The following is a 23,693-nucleotide window of genomic DNA, read 5'->3' as shown; positions in this document are numbered from 1 at the left end:
ATATGCTACAGACTTCCAGGTATGTCCTTGTAAATGAAATAGCACCCTCAAAACCTCAGCTTTTGGCATCCGTTGAAATGGCTGCAGACTTAGAAACATCAAAACATGCCAGTACTGGGGATGGAAGCAACAGATTATTTATATCATCCAAAGTACAGCCTGTGCTTTATTTCACATCCACAGAGAGTCTGTTTTAAGTAGTTCATAAAGAACTTGGACTTCTCAGGACAGACTAGGTATAATTTTCTCCAAACTAGAAATCATATAGAGGAGCTACATCAGTTCTGGGATATTTTTAGATAGCAACACTTCAGCTACAGCTCTGACTCTTCCTGGAGCTGCCCTCAACTCCCACTTCACCAGTTACGTGCCCTAAGATCCGTAGTTCGGTTTCCTGTAGCATGCTTTTCTCTATTTCATTCTTGGGCAGCACCCTCAATTGCTTTCACAACTTATTTCATTTTTGTATTATGTTTTCCCTCTGACTTTCCATCAGCTCAAATGTCTTCTGTGTAAACAGGCCTGTGGAATCCTACTTAATTTCCTTTGGAAGGTTTCTGGGGAAATCTGCGATGTTGAGTGAGAAGAAAGGAAAGCAATATTTTCCAAATACACAATCAAAGTTGTCATCTACACACTGTCAGGATGGAGTGGAGCCTGCCTAGACTCACTAGTTGCATCTACTGAAGAGACAACTGTTGCACAAGGTAACCTGGATTGTACAGCAGCACTGCTAGAAGGCAAATATCTTTCTATCCGTGTTTCACTTTTTAGGTCTATGCAGATATGCACGGATAACAAGCACCACATGGGAACAAGGAGAGGGACTGAAACACCTTGTCTCAGTTCAGTGATGCACTTTTACCTTGTACTCATCCATCCTACCCTGCCTTTGCTTTGGGAAGCTGTGGGACGGACACTGTGGGCTGTACTGAATGCATAGAACATAGCCCCTTTAACAGGACCTAAAAGTGATATTTCCAGTCAGAGTAATAGGCACAAATAGATAAATGGACACCTGAAAATAGAAGTGCTTCAAAGAAATTAAGAAGTCACAAGACACTGTAGTTAATTAAGACATTTCCAAGGACAGAATAGCTCTAGCTTGTCATTACCCATAGGTAGTGTCATAGCCACCTGATACACAATAGGTAGCAATGCTGCAACTAGCTGGCCAGGCTTCTGTATCAGATATAGACTGACCACAAAGCTTCCTTCTTAGAGAAATATACCCCAGACGTGTTCACTATACGAGCCTTGAACACTCTCTGTCAAGTATGACTAAGGTTAGCTTTAAAAAGGTCTGCTGCATGCAGCGCCACCTTGTGGCTGACTCATAGAATAGAATTTAGTATTTCTTTACCGTTAGCATTTCAGATAAACCGAGATAAATCTTGTACAGGCAATAGAAGCTCAGGATTGTTGTTGCAGCTGCAGTAAGGAAGTAAAGGGGGGAGTGGGGCAGTGCAACACACTAATTGCCTCCTGAAATGTGTGGTACCTCCTTAGATGTTTGACACATTATCAAATCCCATGGACTTCAGTGAGAATCAAGAAGTGATTGTGTAGGATCAGACCTTTGGTGAAAATCAGCCACTGGAAAGGAGCCAACAGCTTAGGGGCACTCTTGGAACAGAGTAATATTGACATCACTCAGTATTAAAGGAAATTCAGTGCATTTTTTTTTACATTTTTAAAAATCCTTGAGTAAGATTTTTCAGAAGTGACGAGTGACAAGTCACCCAAGGTTTATGTGTCCTTCCTGAAATGTCCAATTTTCAGAAATTGCTGAGTACCGCCTGATGACAGTCAAGCCCCTTTAAAGGTGTCTCAAGTAGGGCATCCAGTTAGCTAAGTATCACTAGATACTTTTGTGATAGATATGTAGCCGTGTTAGTCTGGTATAGCTGAAACAAAATACAGGACTATGTAGCACTTTAAAAACTAACAAGATGATTTATTAGATGATGAGCTTTCGTGGGCCAGACCACAGACCATGGTTGTGACAATTTTCTTCCGCTATTTGATCTGAGGAAGTGGGTCTGGCCCACGAAAGCTCATCATCTAATAAACCATCTTTTTAGTCTTTAAAGTGCTACATAATCCTGTATTTAGTTTTAGATACTTTTGGAAATCTTATCCCCTATTCTCACAAAAGTCCCACTGAGAGAGTAAGCACTTCAGGATTTGGACTTGTTTTGCATAGAACATCAAGATTTGCATAGTGATAGAGATACAGCTGTGTTAGTCTGGTCTAGCTGAAACAAAAGAAAGAAAGTGCTACAAAGATTTGCATAGAGGAACAAGCTATGACTTGGTCAGGAATCACAGCCAGTGATCATCAGCAACTGTTCTCAAGAACAATAAACACCAGTGAGTGGATTGTATATAAAAAAGTTATAACCCTGTATATGTCATCCCCTTTAGCTGTTATGATTACAAAACAACAGGGTGAGAAAACACTGCAACAATCTTGAGGGGGCTATGAGCTATATGCCAACCTTATTCAGTCATGGCCTTGATGTTGCCTAATGATTAATGGCATTTCCAGCACAACAGGAAACACACAAATTATCTTTTTTTTAAAATGTGTAGTCCCCTTACTAAAGGTGCCTCTGCTTATTCTCTGGGAAGATCCTGTGTGCTGCAATCTAGCCCCAGAGACTACAATTCCCATGAGCCCTGGAGGAAACCAGGAAGGAAGTGACTTTTTGTTTGGGAGATCTGAGTTTCTGCCTGTGTGTGGAGGAAGACTCAGCAGTCTGTGGAATTGTCCCTCTGATTTGGAGCAGAAAGGGAGCCAGGCTGCTGTGGAGGAGTTTGATCCAATTCAGGAGCTGTTATGTTGCAGTTACAGACTGGGACAGTGAGCCTTTGGAACTGGGATCTAGCAAGCTGCTTCTGATTGCCCTAGAGGGGAGGCCCTTTGGCTGTACCTAGAAGCTATTCTGCATCCAGCACACAGAAGGAGACTGAGTAACTGGGCATCTTTGGGGAAATGCTGCCTGGGACAGACCTCAGAGATACAGACTAACTCTGGGTTCAAAGAGAGGCAGAGAGGCCAACCCGGTGAACCAGAGCTGCTGCCTAGCTTGGACCCCCATACACACTACCCACAGAGAATCTCCATTGCAGCTGCAGTTCTTCAAGCGCGCCCACTCAAGCAAGAGTCTGGGACTCTGAATCCAGGAGTGTGCACACTCTGGGGTGGGATGGATATTGGCAATGCAAATGGCAGATAGATAAGTTCCTTTTACTTCTGTGTACTTTGTTAATTGATGTTATTCACTGTTAATTAATTAAATCCTGTTTCTTTAAGGTAAGTAAAGGTCGTTCATTCTAATGCAATCTATTAAATGTATATTATTTATGATTTGTAATTGTTGTTCTGGAGTTAGATCCAGTTTATTGTTGGAATAAGTTTATTCCTGGAGGTTCCCAAGGCACACCAGTAAGTGTGTTACAGGGCCAGCCAGGTGGAGGCACCACCATTATATGTGCTTTATGAGCAAGGGACAGCAGCAAGGAGGTTGATAGGGATTCCCCAACTAAACATCACCACCACTGGGGTGCTCAGGATCTCCTTTTATGTTAAAACAATCAGGCGCCTCGGCACACCTGTGAGTGTGACCTGCTCCCAAGTAACCCAGGGAGGAAAAAGGGGGTTACAAATGAATCAAGGGTAAAAGTCTAGTCAACAAGTAAAATGGTTATTTAATGCAAATAATACTTAGCACCTGTATAGAGTCTTCTGTCAAAAGATATCAACTTACTTTAAATATCCTAATAAAATACTCTTTTAGCATTATTTTTAGGTAGGTGATATATTTACCCAATGAAATGGAAATCCATTATTTTAAGTCATGCACAAAGCATTTTTGTCAATCTGAATGAAATATGTTAGAGGCTGAGGCATGAGATGGACTTAGCTTTCTGTTACTTTGGACAGAGCAGCTCTGGGGAAAGAAGGGTGAACCAGGGGCACTTGGGACTAAGTAATCCCCAGGCTGAGGCCCAGGGACAGGGTCTCGGAAAATACTAGGGCTGCAGAGGGGCAGCCAGGGTAGGAATGGCAACAGGTCCAACCACCCTTAACGAAGATGAGTGTCTCCTTCAGACTACAGTTTGCCCCTGAGGGGAGGGGCTAGATGAGGAATTGCAGTGAGTCACTGTGGCAAGTAGTGGCTTAGAGGTGATTAGATTCCCCAGAGAGGAAGACCCCAGAGCATGGGCACTGCCACGGGGCAGTAACCATGGTAAGGGGGACCATGGTCTAGGAGGGACGCAGGGCCTGAAGAGGTGGGGACAAAAAGGCAGGTAACAGTGGGTGAAATATTAGCCACAAGAGGGCTCTCTGGCTAATTTCCAATACTGGCGAGCAGGAGGGGCTGGAGTGGTGAGACCAACCCACTACATTTGCATTACCTCCACAGTTGATGAGAGGAATAGCAGCTCTCTCTCGGTTGAACAGCACATCACTGGGGCACATCACCACCTGATGATTCATTTCTACTCTTAAGTCTAGATAAATATTACCTATATATACATCTCATAATTATTATAAGTCTTGAAAAGTTGGGGCTTTCTGTGGATATCTTCCATTTTACTCTGTATGGATAAATATCCTGCAAAATGTGTTCAGTGTATTGAGTTTGTCAAGTCTGAGATAAGATATGTTTGCAGTTAACAGGGGCGGGGGGCAGGGGATGCTCTACCAAGGACTCCATTTCAAAAATATGTCATCACAGATAATTTTACACGCACATGTATTGAAGGCTGAGGGAGAAAAAAATTTGTGATTGACAGGCTATTTATCAGGTAATGATATATGACAGACTATAGAGTGTCTTAATGCATACAAGCAAAGGGACACATACACCAGGTATCTAGAACTCATGACCCATGAGCCATCTACGTTCGGAGCATTTTCACAATCTAGACTAGAAGTTCTGGTAGACTGGAGGTGAGGGGCAGTCCCTAGGCCCTACCCCTTTCTGTCACTGCCCTGCCTTCTTCCCCCCATTCCACTCTGTTTGAGTACAGGCCTAAGTCATAAACTCCTTACTGCCTCTCCCTAACTGAGGGCCTGAGCCCATAACTGTCTGTTATTCTTCCCTGATTACAAGCAAAAAACCCCAACTGATTGCCACTCTGCCCAGACTGCCAGCCAGAGCACAGGCTTTGTGTTGCTCAGCTGATTTCCTAACTGTGGGTGACATCTGGTGATGCAGTAAGGTGGAGTGGCCACTCAGGGTATGTCTACATGGCAGGGCTAAAGCTGCATTAAGCTACGCAACTTCAGTTACATCAATTGCATAGCTTAATTCAAAATAGCTTAATTTGGTTTTTGGCGCTGTCTACACAGCAGGAAGTCTAAGGAAGAGCACTCTTTCTTCGACTTCCCTTACTTCTTGTAAAATGAGGGTTGCCATGAGTCAAAGTAAGAAATCCTCCAGTTTGACATTATGTTAAAATAAAGACTTGTAGTGTAGACGCACTCATTTATTATTTTGGAATAACTTCAGTTATTCTAAAATAATGCTGCTACGTAGACATACCCTCATCGATCCAAAGAGGGAGGACCAGTGCTAACCCACTACAGTCCCCAACTCAAATCAAGCCCCCTTGTGATAGGCATCGCTTATAAATATAACAAAAAGACAGTCCAGCCCCTCACAGGACTTGTAATACTGGTATACAACTAGAGATAGCAAGTGAATAAACAGACAAATGAGAGGTCTCACTCAGGTGAAACAAATTTGCTGGGAATAAGAAGTTGTAGTGCCACAATGTCAGGTGCCCCGTTACTGATGCCTATCAATTAATGCTGCTTTTTTTTAACTGTTGCTAACTCACCCTGGGCCAAGTTTTTAAATGGACTTAAGAATATGAAGACTATGCATGTCTTTGGGTATGCACTAAGCCTGCTTTCTGACTCAGGTTTGAACACAAGTCCCTCTTCTATCTACATGCAAATCTGGAGGACTTGATTCAGCAAGCACTCAAGACCTGGGTCCTAGAACTCTGCTAGGGGGATGAGTCAGAGCCTAAGTTTCACTAAGGCTTTGTGTACACCACACTGGGCATCAATGCTGCAGGGATCAGTCCACCAGCCGTCAATTTATCGTGGTGGCTTAGATGTGATAAATCATTCTCCGAACACACTCCCATCAATGCCAGGTACTCCACCAAGACTAGAGGAGTAGCCAGTGTAGAAAGGAGAACAACCTCCACCGACCTTCTCACACACAAGACACTGTGGTGAGTATGTTGACTTCATCTATGTGATTTGCATAGCTGAAGTAAATCAATGGTGGGGGTTAGTGTAGACAAGGCCTGAGACTCAGACCCAAGCCTGTCTTTTGTGCAGTGTGGCTGCAGCTCAAGCCAGAACCCAAGTCAGAAAGTCTGCATAGTATAGTAGGGATGCATTAAGAGCAGTATTTTCCCTAGGAATTGAAAGGGGGGAAAGGTTGCATTTATGGATGGGGGGGTTGAAAATGACTAAATTGGCAACACTGTCTAGTTGACCACTGGGGTCTAGAAGAGTATGAGCGGGGAGGTGTAGGGAAATCTATGGTTGTGAGACCTGAGCCCAGTAATTGTAAACCTGTTTACTATACAGTGTGGCAGCTAAAGCATAGGCTTGGAACACTGATTCTATAAGCATGGGTCCCACCAATGTGAGAGTACAGTGCAGTGTAGTTCTTCCCATTGATATCTACTGGGATTTTTCAAAATGCCTAGGGCTGTGTCTACATTGGCAAGATTTTGTGCAAAAGCAAGCGCTTTTGCTCAAAATCTTACCACCTGTCTACACTGGCCACGAGTACTTGCGCAAGAATACTGACGTTCTAATGTATGAAATCAGGGCTTCTTGTGCAAATACTCTGACGCTCCCGCTCAGGGATAAGCCCTCTTGCGTAACTGTTCTTGCGCAAGAGGCCAGTGTAGACGGGCAACGTTAATTTCTTGCGCAAGAAAGCCCGATGGCTAAAATGGCCATCAGAGCTTTCTTGTGCAAGAGAGTGTCTACACTGGCACAGATAAAGGCACATGCCAGTGTAGACTCTCTCTTGCGCAAACACTTTAACGCAAAAACTCATGCATTAAAAGTATTAGCGCAAAATCATGCCTAGACGTAGACGTAGCCTAGTTGTCTAACTCCCAATGAAACCAGCAGGAGTTAGATACCTATGTGGTTTGAAAATGCCACTCAGTGCCTGCCTATAGCTTCAGGTGCCTACATAGCTTTACAAATCTGTTTCCCATCATATCCAACTGCATAAAGAGTTATTACCGTATTTTCCGGCGTATAAGGCGACTGGGCGTATAAGACGACCCCCTAATTTTCTAGTTAAAACATAGGTTTTCGCCTATACTCGCCGTATAAGACTACCCCCCCTTAAGAGGCCAACCGGCAGCGCCCCAGCTGCTCTGCCCCAGGGTCGTCCACAACAAAAGCCGCAGGGTCCCGCAGTCCGTGTCCTCCGGGGCGAGAAAAGCCCCGTTCATACCTGCAAGTCAGGGACTGCCTGTATGTTTATACCCAGCGTATAAGACGACCCCTGATTTTTGGGGGATGGTTTTTAGTATAAAAAGTTGTCTTATATGCCGGAAAATACGGTAGTCATACAGCAGTATGTACTTGGCTATTCAGGTTACAGTTAGACTTTTCTGTAGCAGTTATTGCCCATCTTATTAGAAAAGCAACCACATATATCGACTATATTCAATATTAGCCTTTGGAATTCATTTTTCCAAACAGAATAATCATACAAATTGTATTATCTGGAATAGAAATTAATTTATAAAATTTAGTACTAAGAAAAATAATCTCTTGCTGCTTAAAGATATCCCAAAAGCACTGTAGGCATAAACAGTAGAAAAGAAACAGCAAGTGATTATTGAAAAAAATGATATCTGCATTTTATCATTTCACACTGTGGCAGAAGTGGTGGAACATATTGTGTATTTACATTACTATTGCAAAGGGGTGGAGGAAGGAACAGAAGCATTTCTCCGGTAGTCAGGGAAACCCACAAGGGCAAACTGAAAACAGCATGGAGTACTTTGTTCTGCTGTAATACTCAAATGAGGAAAGTAGCAATTTAATTTGTACAGACTTGTTCCTAGAAGGAGGCAGAGATGATAAGAAATGCCCACAGGTCGTTGTTAGTAAATACAACAAAACATTTCCTTGCCATTTAAAGTGTGAAAACTCAAACCAGACTGGATCTAAATGAGCTTTCCCTGTTTTGCTCTCTCCACCTTTGGTGATCATAAATGTTTTGGCTAGGAAGCCTATGAACTTTCTGGTGAATGGAGCTTTAGTGCCTCCTCCAGGTGCAAATGACTCCTGCAGTTTAAATCTAGTTCATTGCCTGAATTCAGCTTCAAAATTCAGAAAGCAGAACTAACATTTTCCTGGGTGTTTTAAAAGAGAAATCAGAAGGGTTATATGGATTTACCTCCACCATCTCTCCATACTGCATTCATTTGAAAACTAAATTGAAATGCGGTTTGCAATGAGAATTGTCGTTTCGTGTTCTGATAATTTCATTTTAGAAGTTGCACAGATCTAGAACTTAGCACTATATCTGGGCAGGTATATCTTTATTTTTAAGTGACAGCAAAGGAATTTAGCCCTGTTTGAGTTTCAGTCTTCCAGGAGCATAAATAAAGCTCTGACATTTTAACATTGCAGTAATCAAAACTATGTGGTCTGTAGACTATTCTGCCTTGTTAATAAAGAGGCCAATTCATCCCAGAAATCCCATTAATTGCATCTAAGAACTCTCTACAAAGAGCCTCTCTACCATATGTCACACTGTCTGGAGTGACTCACAGCTGTGGGTGCCTGCCTCAGGGCACATTGTCAGAAAATGGGCAGACACCTCAAACTGGTGATGTGTTCTATCAATGGAGCTCACCAAGCCAATAACAAAGGTGAACTGCATCAATATACCAATCTAGCCATGGATTTATGGACAGTCTCCTTGGGCTGTCCAGCCTATTTGCCACTCAGGCAGACTGGACCCTGTTGTGATAAAAGATCACTTAAATAAAAAAATCACATCACAACTGATTTCTCCCAGTCCCAGGAGACCAGTCATTCACCCCAAATCGACTGGTGCATCGGACCTTATACCAAAGACAACACCCGCAGCCAAAATTATAAAACATAAACTAAAGATTTATTAGCTAAGAAAAGGCACATAGAGTTATTGAGAGGTTAAAGAAGGTAAAATATATGCAGAGGTGTATTACAGCTTAACTCCAAATGGTGGCAGTGAGGTAATAAATTGCCAGTTGTCCAGAAGTTCTTTCAGTGTACCCAGATTCTCTCTTAGGATTTCCACTTTGTATCTGGTAACTTCCCTGTAAGAATCTAAACCAGAGATTGGCAGTCTAGGCTAATGAGTGGAGTAGCCCTCCATCATCTTAGTGGACCACAAGATTGTCCTAACAAAGATGGTCTCCCAAGAGAGGGTAGTTTTGCTAACCACACTTAGGGTATGTCTACACTACAAAGTTAGTTCGAACTAACGGACGTTAGCTCGAACAAACTTTCATAGGCGCTACACTAGCGCTCCGCTAGTTTGAATTTAATTCAAACTAGCGGAGCGCTTAGTTCGAACTAGGAAACCCTCATTTTACGAGGATTAAGCCTAGTTCGAACTAGTGGGAGGCTAACCCTCCCCAGGTTTCCCTGGTGGCCACTCTGGCCAACACCAGGGAAACTCGTCTGCCCCCCTCCTAGCCCCGGACCCCTTAAAGGGGCACGGGCTGGCTACGGTGCCCGTGCCAGGTGCAAGCCTGCCAGCACCCAGCCAGCAGACCCTGCACCTGGCACGGATCGAGTCACCCACCCGATGCCCCCCAGCCCTCCCCCTCTTCCCGGGACCAGGCTGGCGGCTCCCGGGTGCTTGCCTGGGACTGCAAGAGGCGGGCACCCGCCTGGGCTAGTGCGGACATCGTGGCCCTCGTCCACGACCTCAGCACTAGGCACAGGAAAGTGGCCAGCTAAGGCAGGAGAGCTGCCAGCCTGGCCACCCAGGAGCAGGTGTGCATGAAAATCAAGGTGGTCCACTGAGACCCTGAGCCCTGAGCTTATAATGGCCGTCCTGGGTCAGACCAAAGGTCCATCTAACCCAGTAGCCTGTCTGCCGACAGCGGCCAACCCTAGGGACCCTGGAGGGGATGGACTGAAGACAGTGACCAAGCCATTTGTCTCGTGCCATCCCTCTCCAGCCTTCCACAAACCTTGGGCAGGGACACCACTCCTACCCCCTGGCTAATACCACTCCATGGACCCAATCTCTATGACTTTATCTCACTTCCCTTTAAACTCTGTTCTAGTTCTAGCCTTCACAGCCTCCTGCAGGAAGGAGTTCCACAGGTTGACTCTTTGCTTTGTGAAGAACAACTTTCTGTTACTAGTTTGAAGCCTGCTACCCATTCCTTTCCTTTGGTGTCCTCTAGTCCTTCTATTATGGGAACTAATGAAGAACTTTTCTTAATGCACCCTCTCCACCCAACTCCTGCTTTTAGAGACCTCTATCATATCCCCCCTCCGTCTCCTCTTTTCTAAGCTGAAAAGTCCCAGTCTCTTTAGCCTCTCTTCATATGGGACCTGTTCCCAACCCCTGATCATTTTAATTGCCCTCCCCTCTCCCACCCTCTCTCTTCCCCTCTCCCACCTCCTTTTCCCAGTCTCCCCCAGTTTTGTTCAATAAAGACAGATTCCATTTTTGAACACAATTGTCCTTTATTTTGTACATCAAGAAGAGGGGCTAGGGAAGGGTAAGTGGAAGGAGGTGAGGGAGGAATGGGGTACGCGCCCCCGATGGGGAGGACTGGGCTGGCTCTGCGGGCTTCTGGGGGTGGAAGCTCTCCTGCAGCCCCCCAATTGCCCCCTCTCCCCAGATGGCATCCTGCGGCAAGTGCAGCCGGTCTGATGGCCGAGTGCTGTGATGTGCCCAGTGTTGGTACTGAGGGCAATCCAAGCCAGGACTGCTTTGCAAGCGGGACACCCCTGAGAACTGTCTATCTGGGGTGGGGGTCGGGACCCTTTAAGCACAGCCCTCGGCTAGCCTGAGACAGCATCTCCACGCTCTAAGTCCTCCTCTGATGCCCTGCCGGCACTGCTTCCGGCCATCCTTAAGCCTGGTTCAGGGTCCACTTAATGTGGACATGATAGTTCGAATTAGCAAAACGCTAATTCGAACTAGTTTTTTAGTCTGGATCCGTTAGTCGAATTAGCTTAGTTCGAATTAACGTTGTAGTGTAGACGTACCCTCACATACCTAGAATTTGCAGGCTGTGCTGATTGAAGCATAGCAGCACTTTGATTGGATGCAGAGGGAGCACACAGCTCAGCTCTCACAGTCAGTGTTGTGCACAATCAACATGCACCTCAATTCACGTGCCCGTGCTTTAATGCATGTCACTTTTGTAAAACTGGTAGGGAAAAAAACTAAGCGGTAGGAAACTAGCAGAATCTGGCAACTGTGTTCATGGGCCGTGGTAAACAAAATGTCTCACAGGCAGCATGCAGAACCCTGATGGGTTTCATGAGGCCCTGGGACCACCAGTTGCCCACCACTGGTCTAAACAGTCCAGAGATTCAGGATTTTTCCTGGAATCCAGCCTTAGTAGCTTCTTCTCACAGAAAAAAAGCTGACAGAGTCACTACCTACATGGGCTTTTCCTTTGATGCCGGAGACTGAGGAAGGAATGGATTTTCATCATCACACTCAAAGATCACTTGCTTTTTACATTAGCATTTTTCTGGTAAAGATCTTCATTTGCATTCCACAAGGTTATTTAATTGAAGGGATGTACACAATGTATATGTTTGCTACTACATTATAACAAGATAGAGGGAAGGGAAAGCAGTGCAAGATCCCTAGTTTTCATGAAGTGTAAACACCAATTACCAGAGGTGCTGGAACAATTTGTCGAGTGGAGGCATTGAGAGCCACTGAACCAAACTGTAAATCCTGTGTATAATGGAAACCACTTAAAGACAGATGCTGCTGCTGCACCCTTCCCGCTCACATTTGTAGGTCCAGCACCTCTGCCAAATACATTCTTATATATTTAATAATCACTTTGATCCTTGCTAACGTACAAGTGAATTTGCTTGAGGCTCTGGCACAAGATGGCACCTGGTCTGCCGGTGTCACATGTGTCCATTCTGAAATATGATAGAAATAGGCCATTCTTTTCTTGAACTTAAAGCAGCTCTGGTACAATGTTGCATCCAACATTAATAAAACTATATTATAGGGCTGGGGGGAATTGATGAATCTGTAATAGGAAGCTTTATCATCACTACATGCCAATGCACTGTTTTTCAGATTGATTTTATAGCTAATAAGACTCAGATTAATAACTAGTCTGGAGCTAAGTGACATGGAAAATTTGTTAGCTTCCAAGAATTTAGAAAAAGCAGTAATTGCAACCTTCTTAATTTGGGCAGGGGCTACCAATTTATCACCAATCCAATCTCTTACCCACAGATAGTACCAAAAATAGCCCAGCTTTGTTGAGCTGTTGTTTATTTACTGTTTTTTGATGTTCTGCTTTCAACTTCTCAATGCAACTTTTTCAAGAGGCAGGACAGTGTTAGTCTGCTCAAAGGCAATGTACAGCAGATACTATTACATGAAACATTGCTGTATAGTGAAATAATGAACAGGATTATACATGGTGTAATTCAGCTATCTAGTTTCTTTCCGTGTGATGCCGGCATGTACAGTATGCCAGAGGAGTTGAAACAAGAGACACCAGGCCAAAATATCCTTGGATGGCTGGAAAGTGTTTAGGTGTAAGGTCTGTATTGTGATAATATTCAAAAAGCCCAGTCAGGAATGGGAGTTTCATTGTGTGAAGCCTTTAACACACTCTTAGGGTGTGTCTAGACTACATGCCAGACCTGGTTTCACGAGGCATACCTGTGCCGATCAAAAAAGGCTTCTTTGTCGGCGCGGTGCGTCCAGACTGCCCCGATCTGCCGACAAACAGCTGATCGGCAGAGCGGGGCAGCCATTTAAATTTAAATGAAGCCGCGATTATTTTAATCGAGGCTTCATTTCCCTCTGCCGATCTGGCTAATCTACATGCCTCCGTCGATGGAGGCATGTAGTCTAGACGTACCCTTAGAGGGCCACCAAGTCTCTGCCCTGAAGTGTTTGTGGTCTAATTTGAAGCAAGATGAGTGTACCAAGCAATAGAAATGAATGAGGAAGGTACATAGGGGCCCCTGGGGGACCCAGGGCAGCCAAAAGGATTAATGGGAGACCTGGTACCTGCAGCAGGGGTTGCTCCCCTCCTCCCCCCCGACACACACACACACTCACCATCGCTGGAAGGGAGTGGGAGGGGGAGGAGAGCATGGCCACTACTTCCTAGTTCCCATTGGCCAGGAACATTGAACTGTGGCCAACAGGAGCTGCAAGTGGCTGTACCTGTGGACACACAGGTAAACAATGTGTCTGGTGGCCTGCCAGTGGTGAACTCTGGAGAAATGCACCTTGCCCACAAGCTGTTTATTTCTCACTCCTGTTCAAAGTCACCACCAAAATGATTGGGCTTCACTGATTCCATACATGGAATTCACATACAACAAAGCAGATCACACCTCAACCAAAATGAGCCTGGTTTTGTTTGTTTGTTTGTTTGTTTGTTTTGTTTTGTTGCAAATTATGTATTTCACTCCCATTTTCACTGCCCACAGTAACCACAGTCCCTGGTATGTCAAATACATCAAACACAGGAAGAGTTTAAAAAAACCCTTGATGTAGCCAATATAGCATATAAACATCATGCTGACTGTCACTAGGAGGAGAGCCCTACATTTGCAGTAAGTTGCAGAACTTTTGTTCATGAACCAAACACTGGAAGACAGGCAGGGCTCGTCTACACTGGCCCCTTTTCCGGAAGGGGCATGTTAATTTCAGCCATCGTAGTAGGGAAATGCGCAGGGGATTTAAATATCCCCCGCGGCATTTAAATAAAAATGTCCGCCACTTTTATTCCTACTTTAAAGTAGGAATAAGACCTCCGGAAAAGGGCGCTTTTTCCGGAGGATCGGGGCCAGTGTAGACGCTCTTTTCCGGCTTTTCTAAAAGCCGGAAAAAAGCGGCGGACATTTTTATTTAAATGCCGCTGGGGATATTTAAATCCCCCGCGCATTTCCCTACTACGATGGCTGAAATTAACATGCCCCTTCCGGAAAAGGGGCCAGTGTAGACGTAGCCTCAGACTTGTAAACTTGAACCACCACGAGCTACACCCCCACTAGAACTGCAGGCAAATCAACTCAGTTACCTTTGAATTCAACTTTCCTTCTACCTTAAGGTGCACTGTGTACTCCGTGTCCCTCTCCTAAACCATTCTCTTACACTTCCTTTCCAAATGAAAACAACCTTTCCCTCCACCAGGCCAAGGTCAAGGTTAATACCTTGTCCACAAGGTCTTAGATTCCTTAGATACAAAGAAGGAAGAGATGGTAACTTGGGGTACATAGCAACATTATTTCAAAATAACGCTGACACTGGGCCCAGTAACTACAGAGTGGTGGCAGTTGTAAGTTTGCTTCCCGTGCTTCTGCCTATTTAATCCTAAGCATATGTTTTTAAGGCTCAATATATTTACATTTTATTCCATTTCACTATACGAAGGAGCTTGTTTGGTTTTCAGTATAAGGGCTGCAACTCCAAGGCTACGTCTAGACTGGCATGATTTTCCGGAAATGCTTTTAACAGAAAAGTTTTCAGTTAAAAGCATTTTTGGAAAAGAGAGTCTAGATTGACAGGATGCTTTTCCGCAAAAGCACTTTTTGCGGAAAAGCGTCCGTAGCCAATCTAGATGCGCTTTTCCGCAAAAAAGCCCGATCGCCATTTTCGTGATCGGGGCTTTTTTGCGGAAAAGAAATCTCTGCTGTCTACACTGGCCCTTTTGCGCAAAAGTCTTTTGGAAAAAGACTTTTGCCCGAATGGGAGCAGCATAGTATTTCCGCAAAAAGCACTGATTTCTTACAGTAGGAAGTCAGTGCTTTTGTGGAAATTCAAGCGGCCAGTGTAGACAGCTGGCCAGTTTTTCCGGAAAAGCGGCTGATATTCCAGAAAAACTAGCCACTCTAGACACAGCCCAAAGGTTTAAAATAATACCATCTATTACAGGGATAGAGACCCTATGGCCCATGGGCTGCATCCAGCCCCCAACCTGCCCTGATGCAGCCCAGGAGGCTCAGAGCTTCCCCCCTACTGCGGGGTGAGCTGGCACTGGCATTCCATCCCCATAGCAAGATTCTGAGCCTCGGCGCTTCTGCTGCCCAGCATAGCTAGAATGCAACCGCCAACTCCCCACTGAAGGGGGGACACAGTAGAGAGCCAGCGCTAAAGCCTCTGCGTGTTGGGCTCTACCCTGGCAGTGGTGGAGAGAGGAAGTGCTGCCGTATTCCTCCGCCCTAGCTTGGGGAATGGCAATACAGGGATGCTAGGGTAGAGAAGCACTCTCACCTGCAAGCTCCACCCTCAGTTTTCCCATTGGCTAGGAAACATAGCCAATAGGAGCAGCAGGGAGTGGTGCCAGCAAGCTAAGGGCAGTGTGGAGCTACCTGTGTTCCTGCCCCCCCCCCCCTCCGGGAGCTATGCCAGGTAAGCATCCCAATCCCTTGCCCCTTCCCATACCCCTCCTGTACCTTACCTCTCTTCCAGACCCTGCACCCTCTCAGCCTGCTCCGCAGCAACCCACTCCCACACATTGAACCCCTCATTTTGGCCCCTCCCAAAAGCTACAGGGGGCCCCACAAAACCTACTAAGCCTGGACCCCCAGCAGAGTTAATCCAGCCCTGGGGGAAACCCTGAGCCTTGTCATGCCTTTCTCCCTTCCCCCATGGGGCTGGAGTTCGAGAGTAACCCTAGTGCCCCAAGTTGAATGAATTAAGTGATTATCTCTTCAGTTTTTTCTCCTTCTCACTTGGGGGACAAGTCAGTGTGGCCTCTGCCTGGTTTTTTTGTAGGTCAAGGGCCCTCAACCCAAAAAAGGTTCCCTACCCCTTATCTAATTACTTTCATCATGGGTTCCCATTCCCGGAGTTGGAACAGTTTTGCTATGGAATGGGGGTGGGGTTTTTTGTTTGTTTTTTGGGGTGGGGGTTGTTTTTGTTTTGGTTCTTTCATGTTTCTTCTGTGAAAGCTCTTTGCCCCTGCCCCCAGTTTGTTTGCTAGTGTGTGAGTTTATTTGGAACATGAAGAGTGCACATTTTTTATTGCTATTGTTTGCTCCAGGAGTGCATTTGTGTATAGTGACTGGCTCTGTATGGTTATGTTAGGCATATCAGCAATTTAGAACGAGGTTTGCTCCAAGGCAACAATATGAACAAAGACCCAAGAGAATTAAAAGCTGTAGGATTAAATTTACTTTTTTATCAATTGAAGAACCATGTTATCAAATCAAAGTAAATGTTACCAAATGGGAGGAGAACTTCTGACTATGGGCCTCAGTTCTGTTTTTACTTACTCCTTGTCTGTGCTTGGGATTCATTGCATTGGTGATCAGTAATCGATGAAGTTGTACCACTACAATCTCTAAGACAGATAAGGAAAGCCACTGTTTTTTCCTGTTTGGCTGATGCAAAATTTCAGGCAGAGGTTAATTTAACTTATGTTTGTTATCTAAACTTAAATGTTTTCCACAAAGCCACTACAACATGCCAACAACAGCTGTTCTGTGGCATGCAAGAGGCACTGGGGAGGAGGGTTGGGCATAGGGCATGCTTTGGGGAGGAACAAGGTAGAGGTGGGAAGAGGCGGGTGGGTGACCTTGAGGGAAGGGGTGGAGTCAGAGCCGGGGGCAGAGCAAGGGTGGGAAAAGGTCGAGTAGGGTGGGAGCTTGGGGGAATAGGTGGAGTGGGGGTTGGTGTCTGAGAGGGATTTGTGCCCCCTTGGGACAATTACAAGCCAGTGCCTGTGGCCTCAACTCAAGCTGTCTCTGAATCCAATGGGAGTTTGTCTAAATAAAGACTGAGGAAAGGAGCAAGGATCTCCAGATTTGGCTCCATATGTCTAAAACTGTTCTATTTAAAGGCAGTAGAATATATTTCTTATACATAGCCTCCCTTTGGACATGGCCCCTGAGATCTCTATCACATCAATACAAAGTTTCAAAGTAGATGGCAAAAAATCCAAAGTACATTTAAAAACGTTATGTAGATGGACCCTGCGCACAGAGCTCTGAAAATATAACCCGATCATCTCCTATTCACTGACAGGAGGACAAAATTATAAAATGAACTTATAAGGGGACTAAGTCTATCAGAAATAAATTAGCTTGATTGCCATGTCCAAGCCATGACATTTTGAATTACTCTGTCAGTTTAATTGATTGCAATTTATGTAGATTTGATAACAACTAGCTGAGCCATTAATAAGGGACTGAGTTTCATGTTGTGTGCTTGAGAGCACTCAGCCCTTTACTTTGATTAAGGTACTTGCAATCTACTGTGCTGCAGACATTTTGAACTTTGTATGGTTAAGTATTTGTAGTATGTATTACAGGATTATCAACATAATGGTTGGGGGCACTGCACATGGCTCAAGATGATGAGCTAATTCCCCTATGTAAGAGTAATATAATTATATAATCTCATTCCTGGCTCTATAACTATGTTCTGTTTGATACTCCCAAGAAAAATCATATAGTACATATTTTTCTCCTGCAGACCAAATAATTTTTAATGACTCGAAGGCAACTGGAGCCACATGAATGGGCTTTAAACTCCATTTATGTCGGTGAGATTTTCCACACAGATCAGATTGTAGAAATGGACCTGAAGGTTTTAGGACTAGATGATCATATGTTCAGACAGTTCTCTGGTGACTACACTCCATTTGGGTCTTTTTAACTGATTCAATTCCTGTTGCCTCATACTGCAGTTCAAGAGGTGGAGTCATGACTGTTCCCCATCTTCCCACATAATCAAACCACCAGAACTGACTAATACTCTCAGGGTATGTCTAGACTGCAGAGCTTTTCCAGGATAACTCTGGTATCCTGGAAAAGCTCTGCTGCGTCCAAGGAATGCGTCCCCTTTTCCAAAAAAAAAGTCAGAAAAGCGGACACATTTTGTCGACATCCCTGTAAACCTCATTTTTGAGGAAGAAGGGATGTTCTGAAAGAGGGATTTCTCCATAATTTGGCCCCATGTAAATGGGCCAAATTTTGGAAAAGCCTCTTTCAGAAGTAAATTGAAAAAGATATGCAAATTGTGTACCGCAAATTGCGTTTCTTTTTCTGATTTATCTTTGTAGTCTAGACATAGCCTTAAAGGAGTAAGCTGTTCCACAAAAAGGAGACCTTTCCCACCTTGTAGCTTCCGCTTGTACCATTCTGCTCTATAGAATGCAGCTTTGTGTTACTTCCAGCAAAGCAGTGTCTAAACCAGCAGCCTAATCCTCAGAAAATTAGTCAAGAACTGCACTGGGGGAAACATAGTTTTCAGTAAGTAAATGTGTCTTACGACAAAGGCTCAGGGCATAGTATTATGTAATATGCTGTGATAGAAGGAAGCCAATTATTTAATAGCCCTAATTCACCAAAAAAAAAAAAAAAAAAAAAGATATGGAAGTAGGGCATTGTCTGCTTCCAAACTAATTAGTTGGAACCTTTTCCCTGTGGATCTGAAAATGCTGTTCCTCATTGTGGACTGAAATAAAAAGGCCTATTTGTCTAACCACCACGTTTTGTGAGAAACTTTTTTTAATTTAGAGTGTATTAGCTGTGAAAGAGGCTGTAATGATGTTACTTTATTGAGATAGATGTGTAGGTGCATGCATGTACACGTGATCACAACTGCAAGCCCTCTAGAAATTAGTGCCTGGATATGAGAGGTGCTAGAATGGGACATAATTTGGTTAAATTGTAATTACTAGTACATGCTTCTTGTCACAATTTCTACAAAATATGGCAGTTCTTTGAATTATTCATCTGTGGATGTCTCATTTAAAATAAAGACATTGTTGGTGAATGTAAAGAATTATTTTGCACATTTCTGTTAAATGAAAAACTAATGCAAATCTTTTCCAGTTCTTAGTAAAATGTTCTGCAGTCTTTGTATATTTGCTTTGAAGGTGACAGAACAGTTAGTTCTGATGGCCAAAATGGCAACACTTTATTGCCTGTCTGGGTCATACAGGTGTTCCTGCCCAGAAGAGTGTGTTCTGTCCCTCTCTGTACCCTATGTAACTCATAAAATGTCCTAAGATCCTTCAACCTGCTGAGGGATATAAGCAGCCCAAGTTTTCCTCAAGCTCTTCTCTATCTCCATTCCTCAGTTCAAGCCATAGGATGTCATTGGTGCGGTGGGAGAACGCTCCTTGATTTACAAAGGGGCAGGAAATTAATAGTGCTGCTCTCAGTAGCATTTGATGTGGAGTGGAGGACACAGAGTCAAAGCTCTCAGCAGTGGCTGCTGGGAGCAGCCAGTCTGCTTCAGTGGCACAAGCCTAGCCATTTGCTCAACTTCCAGGGCCACACTGCCCGTCTACTCAAGGGAAATAATGTGTACAAACTAGTATATAAAAGAAAAAGGGGGGACACATATAACTGGAGTAGCTGGGAATGAAGATGATAGTGTCACCGACTCTCATGATTTTATTGTGACCCTCATGCTGTCTAGTGATCTAGTGTTCTTCCTAAAGCCTCACCACCTAGAGCCATGTGATTATGTAGGAACCTCAGTTCTCATTTGAAAAAAACTTTCCTAGCTCTTCTGAGTACAAATAGAAGCCTGAAAACATGACCTGACCCCAAAAAGACCCCAAATAATTTATTATTAGTATTTACAGTATTAAGCTCATGATTTTAAAGCCAATGCCATAATTTTGGGAGGTCTCAAACTATTTTGAACACTTGGAGTTGGCCATACTGAAATGCCCCCTTAAGCAGAGGAACAGGGATCGATTCTCTCTGATGCTGACAAAAGGGGAACTACGGGTAAAGAATGTAAACTGACCTCGAACACTGGGATAAACAGTAAATGAGTGGGTGACCAGATAGCAAGTGTGAAAAACTGGAACACTTTGGGAGTGGGGAGAGAAGGGCAAGGGAATACAGCCATTCCCAGAGAGTAGGTACCAGTCATTCACTGTCATGCTGGAAGGGCATAATAAGTGGGGTTCTACAGAGATCAGTTTTGGGGCTGGTTCTGTTCAATATCTTAGGGTTATAATTCAAAATGACCTGGACAAACTGGAGAAATGGTCTGAGGTAAATAGAATGAAGTTTAATAAGGACAAATGCAAAGTACTCCACTTAGGAAGGAATAATCAGTTTCACACATACAAAATGGGAAGAGACTGACTAGGAAGGAGTACGGCAGAAAGGGATCTAGGGGGGTTATAGTGCACCACAAACTAAATATGAATCAACAGTGTGACACTGTTGAAAAAAAGCAAACATACTGGGGGATGCATTAAGAGGAGTGTTGTAAGCAAGACATGAGAAGTGATTCTTCTGCTCTACTCTGCACTGATTAGGCCTCAACTGGAGTATTTTTTCCAGTTCTGGGTGCCACATTTCAAAAAAAGATGTGGAGAAAAGGGAGAAGATCCAGAAAAGCCAGAGGCTTTGAATTAAAAACACAGCCAAGGACTCGTGTCTCCCAGCCCCACTGCCCAGGCAGCTGGCTGGGGGCGCTACAGCTATTTAAAGGGCTCACAGCTCCGGCCCCTGCCAGAGTAGCACTGCGACTGGAGCCATTTAAACAGGATCCTGCTGCCTGAGCCACCACCTGGAAATTTGGTGGCACGGACAGCAGGATATAAATAGAAAGCGGCCAGATGCAATCCGCAGGCTGGATCAAAGTGTTAGGCAGGCTGGATCTGGCCCCGAGGCGATATCTTGTCCAACCCTGCCTTAATCTGAAACTTGAGGGGTGTGTTGACTTATCACTGTGAGCATATATGATGGCAGAGTACAAGCAAGGGAGTACAACGTTAGCAGGACAAAGCATGCTCATTAGAGAAGACAGCTAAGGTTTGTTTTATTGTATTACAGTATTAGCCCTTTCATCCTGTTCTGCTTTAACATGGGGATAAAGGACGAGCTAACTGAATGCTGTGTCTGAAACAAAGACCAGGAAAAGCGAGAAGGAAACCGTCTCCAGCACAATGCAGTTTAAAGGCAATCTATGGTGGGTTATGCATACAAACAAATGTGTGATTGGAAAGAAAGTTAATGTGACCATTTATCATCACAACAGGGAAATAAACACCTTTTATAAATAAATGATAGCTACATATCAAAGAAGGCCATTGTTATAACTAAGGGACAAATAAGTCCTATTATCCAAAGGCACAAGTTTCTCTCAAGTGAAGTCACTGATGTGAGAGATGCTGTTCTATTGATAGCTTTTTAGAGGCCAGACGGATTTCTAGTGGATTATTGAGGAGGTCATCCTGCAGTCACTGCAATGCCAAGTCTAGGGCTGCTGAGGAGCACTTTCCATAGCTCTTCCTCCTCCTGTTATTAATATATGATTAAAGGTACACAAATACCTAGCGGCAGTGAATCTCAAGGGACTTGGGCTCATGGGACTTGTCCTGCTGGGCTAAAAATAGCAGAACAGGCTGGAGTTCAGGCTGTGGGACCCACTCAAATTCCAGTCCGAGTGGGAACATTTATACTGCCACTTTTAGCCCTGTAGCACAAGCCTGGGTCATTTGACACTGGTGCTGAGACCCGCTGCTGTGGAGCTTTTTCTGCTGTACAGATGAACCCTAACTCATCTCTGTAAATCAACAGTAGACTTCCTCCCAAATTTCAGAGTGTAAGACCATCTCTAGCAATTAGAGATCAGAATGAGACCTAAAGTGGGGGCGGATTATCCCATTTCTCCCTCCTTACACCTTCCTCTTAGGCGCTGGCCATTGTCAGCGACAGGATGCTGGAGCAGGTGGACATCAGATCTGATCCAGAGTGGCCATTTCTTGCTTCCTTAGAGTTCTGGTTTTTAATCTAAATGGATTTGGGCTTTGCCAATTATAGCTGGGAAAAGTTATTTGCTGCCAGGCTCACAGAGAGGTGAATGAGATTATCTGTGTGCAGGGAGGATGATATAGAGAGGAAGGCTGTGAAGCAGAGCCATACCAAAGACTGGAAAATAACAGTGTTGATATATGATGGCCAAACATCATAAGGGTACAAGGGAATGACAGTTTTGCCTATCAGTGAATCAAACAGTACTTCAATGACAGGCAAGCCATATGACTGAAAATCCAATTTAGGTCAGTGCTGGCTAAAAGCATAATTGGTACCCAAATAACTACATTTATAAATATGGGCAAAAGAGGAGTTGGGCCTAGTACCACACAGCCCTGACAAGGAGCAACTGCACCATGTTTCTCCTTTCTTTCTTGTATCTGTACCTGCAACAAGAAGACAGATAATGCTGCCATACCTGGAGTTGCTCCTCCAGTCACTGCCAACCCAAAGCATAGGCTCCCATGAGAAGGAACGGGGCCCACTGCAGTATCCCTTGCTGCTCCCAGGTAGGCAATACAGCACCACCTCCTAATGGAAGTTCTGTGGTCTGGGATATAAAAGCCCCACAGACCCAAGATTTCCCCTTCAGCACTTTCTGAGACATTCCTCAATCCCTTCACTTTCCCTGAGCTACCTGACTCAGCGCACCCTTTCACGTCACTCTCTGAACCTGAGAAGCAATAAAAGCATGAGGAGAAGAATCTGGGAAGAGGAGAATACAACTGCAATGCCAAGTTATTTTGCTATGTGATGGTCTAACAGTATTGAAGATTTTATTTAGTTAGGTAGCCATCCAAGTAGCAACGTATTTTCTTATATTGCACTTTGGAGCATGTGATAAACATCATTGCCAGATGCTCAGTAGACTAATTATAGGACAACAGTTTTCAAACACTAAGAATAACAGTCATCTGAAACTAAATATGGGGTTAAATTTAGGTCTTAATATCTCTTTTAGAGGGAGGAAACTTTAAAGCTATGCATTAAAAATTCATATTTCTCTAGGCACTGCTTTAATATGACTACAATATTATGTTTTACAAAAAGGTTAATTTTCCTTTTCCCAGATTTCTTCTGTTGTTATATGAAAATCACTCGAACATTTTGGCACAGCAGGAGATACATAATAAAGGCTTGGGTTTTTTTTAAATTGACATATTTATGTTGTACACAAAAACAAATAAACATTACAATGTGTTTTGGGCCAAATCGCTTTGATTGCACATCCTTTCTTTCAAGGCTCCAGATACTCTTCAGTACGGCAGTTACAGAATCCTCCTGCATTATGTTTTATATTGCTTTGTTCTTCTTTTATGTGACTAGGCAGAAGATTCCAGATGCCATTCTTTTATTTCTCTGGCCTTTCTCCAGAATACAAAGGACTTGTTTCAATAGAAGAAATTGGCAAATGTACTATTCTGTTAGATATTATGTGACACAAAATCACTTTTGCTATTTATAACCAGGTTCAGTTGTTCCCCCCTCCCCATGGAACTGAAGCCCCATTGTTACAGCATGATGCACCTTTATAGATTCAGGGTTTTGAAGGATGTTGTCCAATGCTTTTTTAAATGGAGATGGAAGTTTGCTGTTTTAGAACTCAAGTCCAAAAATAGCAGAACATAAAACAACAAAG

At 44.0% G+C, this 23,693-nt stretch overlaps 1 protein-coding gene across 5 annotated transcripts in view; it reads right to left on the bottom strand.

Moving 5' to 3' along the window:
• Positions 1 to 23,693, bottom strand: part of SMPX (small muscle protein X-linked) — an 80,596-nt gene that overhangs the window by 20,683 nt on the left and 36,220 nt on the right. Inside the window, exon 5 of one of the 5 annotated variants that reach the window (XM_075913332.2) lies at positions 15,069 to 23,418. The exons of the other annotated variants lie outside the window; for them this stretch is intronic. The gene's annotated coding sequence lies outside the window, so the exon portion shown is untranslated. Of the gene's footprint in view, positions 1 to 15,068; positions 23,419 to 23,693 lie in introns of those variants that run through there. 5 annotated transcript variants of the gene reach the window in all.

This window comes from Pelodiscus sinensis, chromosome 1, assembly GCF_052426305.1.
Source record: "Pelodiscus sinensis isolate ZL-2025 chromosome 1, ASM5242630v1, whole genome shotgun sequence".
NCBI lineage: Eukaryota > Metazoa > Chordata > Testudines > Trionychidae > Pelodiscus > Pelodiscus sinensis.
Note: the sequence above shows the minus strand (reverse complement) of the source record. Positions and strands in the feature narration are given on the sequence as shown.